The following is a 3,142-nucleotide window of genomic DNA, read 5'->3' on the forward strand; positions in this document are numbered from 1 at the left end:
TTTTCCGTTCCGCGATGTTACTTAAATTCTTAATATGCTAATGATAGTCATAAACTTTTAACTACAACGGCAAGAAATGCAAAAGATTAACTGCTGCCGCTGATGCTAAACTTTCTATCGACACGACTATAAAACTTGAATTTGATGGCGTTTGGCGGTTAGCGTTGGCACGACTAACTGTAAGTTATATGAACTAATAGATAGATAAATCAAACATTCAACGTAGCTTTTGTGTTTTTTTTTTCTTCAGAAAATAAAAACTTTGCAAATTTTAAAGAAATTAAGATAAAATAAGCTGGAGAAAATGATTACATATATATTACTCATTTACTCAAGGGGTGTGGGTTAACCCAAGAGAAACAAGTTGAAATAAAATTCAGTTCGATTTATGGCAAAAACGAATATCCCTAATATCTTTAAAAGTTATGGGGCTATTCCTATGAATTCCCATTCCTAAGAATCTAAATTTTTAAATTTCCAGTAATTTTTTTGAAAATCGGGCCCAAACCCTTCAGAATACAAAAATACAGTTGATTTGGTTTGTAATTGAAACTTTCCAAAATACATATAAAATATGTAGGAACTACCCTTGTATGGGGACTAACCGAAAAAGTCGCCCGACATTGAATGCTATTTTTGGGAAGATAACTACTAGTTGAGAGCTCAAATCCTAGCATATATTTAGGATGCATTTAAATGTTTTGCTATTGTTTTTATACCCTCCACCATAGTATGGAGGGTATATTAAGTTTGTCATTCCGTTTGTAACACCTCGAAATATACATTTTAGACCCCACAAAGTATATATATTCTTGATCAGCATAAAATTCTATGTCGATATATCAATGTCCGTAAGTCTGTCAGTCTATCCGTCTGTCCGTCTGTGGAAATCACTCTAGCTTCCGAATGAAATGAAGTAGGTTGATAAAATTTTACTCAAATGTGTATTATGTCTGCAGGACTTTTGGAATTGAAAATGGACCATGTAGGTCCACGTCTTCGTATACCCTCCAAATAACGGTACCTCCCGATATGCGGTATTTTGACGATTCTAGCGACATTTTTTACTGGAATTGTTTCAAAATTAATATTTAAAGTTAATAATAGATACTACAGCATAACACAGAAAATAAGCCATGTAGGTCCACGTCTTCGTATAGCCCCCATGTAACGGTACCCCCCGATATTCGGTATTTTGATCATTTTAGCGACATTATTTACCGGAATTGTTTCAGTTTTAGTATTTCAAGTTCGTAATGAATACTACATCCTAAGACAAAAAAAATGAGCCATGTAGGTCCACGTCTTCGTATAGCCCCCATATAACGGTATCTCCCGATATTCGGTATTTTGATGTTTTTAGCAGCGTTATATACCGGAATTGTTTCATATTTTGCATTTGAAGTTCATAATGGGTGCTACAGCCTATCACAGAAAGTTGTCTGTGCAGGTCCACGCCTTCATATAGCCCCCATATAACAGTACCCCCCGATCTTCGGTATTTTCATTATTTTAGCGACATTTTTCACCGAAATTATTTCAAATTTGATATTTGAAGTTCGTAATGTACATTACAGCCTAAGACAAAAAGTTGTCTGTGCAGGTCCGCGTCTTCGTATAGCCCCCATATAACGGTACCCCCCGATATTCGGTATTTTGATGATTTTAGCGACATTATTTACCGGAATTGTTTCAAATTTCGCATTTGAAGTTCGCGAAGTTCGATATTACAGCCTATGACAGAAAATTGCCTGTGCATTATAAACAGATTTGTATCAAGTTTCGCATTTGAATATTGTAATGGCTTGTGACAAAAGTTGCCTATGCAGGTCCACATCGTCGTATAGACTCTAATATACGGCTACATTAGGTATTTTCAAGATTTTAACAGATTTTTAAGGGATTTAATTTTATATATATTTTTTTTTTTTTTTTTTTTTTTTTTGAAAATTGTTAAATTTGTACCAAATGGTGGAGGGTATTCAAAGTTCGGCCCGGCCCGAACTTACAGCTTTTTTACTTGTTTTTTTTATGTAATGAAAAACCAAACACCATTTAGTTTAATTATGCAATAACATTGTTTTCATTTTGTATTTCTAATTTTTCGATAAACACCAAAAAAAACTATACATAAAATAAAATTAATTAATGAAAATTTTATAAAAGCAAAACCAGAGGCTAAACAAATGTTTACGATAATTAGCATTAGTTAGTAGCAGTAAAATTATTTGTGAAATGGTTACATACGAAGAATTGTTTTATTGTTTATACCCTACCCCATTTGTTAGCAACACGAAAAAAGGAGGGATTTGTACTTGTTCATCCGTCCGGGTAATTTATTTATACCCTCATCGATATTGCAACAGAGGCTATATATAATTTGAAACGGCCAAAACTTGTCTCATCGAAATAACGGTTTAAACACTAGGTCTCTTTGGACCAAATCCGTTTCAGGACGAACTAGCGGTATCCGTCCGCCCGTCCGTCTGCTTGGCTGCCTGGCTGGTGCGCACCATCCAAACTTGGTACAACATAACATTATTTTCAAACTTAGATCCAAAATATCCACAAATGGTCAAATTTTTCATAGAAAATAATTAACTGTCTAAAACAAGAAAGGATTATCCGATTTTGTTCAAATTTTGCAAATCCCAATATTAATATTAGCGTTAAGTCAGGTGCGAAAATGGAGTTTGGTCCAACTCCATCATGTACCTTCCCCATAAAGGTTCAAAATTTTGAATAATTTTAACTGTCATAAAATACGAAATAAGCATACGAGTTTTTTTTTTAATTTCACACATTCCAACATAAGATCTGGTGTGAAGATGGACCATGGTCGGACCATTTCTTCTAGTACCACTCTAACAACGGAGCAAAATTTTGAATAACCATGAAGCTCGTACAACGCGAAACTAGCATTGTATTATTTTCAAAATCGACACAACCCAATGTTTCTATCAACACAATAATTGGTGTGAAGATGGGATATATCGGTCCACTCCTTCTGGTACCTTCCACATAAGCAGCCAATTTTCTCTCAACCAGGGATCTGATGTGAATATGGAATCTATCGACCCACTCTTTTGTTATTGAATAAAGGGATAGGGCTGGAAACCTTAAATTTGATATTGAGGTCTCT

The sequence above is a fragment of the Musca domestica genome, unplaced genomic scaffold, assembly GCF_030504385.1.
Source record: "Musca domestica strain aabys unplaced genomic scaffold, Musca_domestica.polishedcontigs.V.1.1 66, whole genome shotgun sequence".
NCBI lineage: Eukaryota > Metazoa > Arthropoda > Insecta > Diptera > Muscidae > Musca > Musca domestica.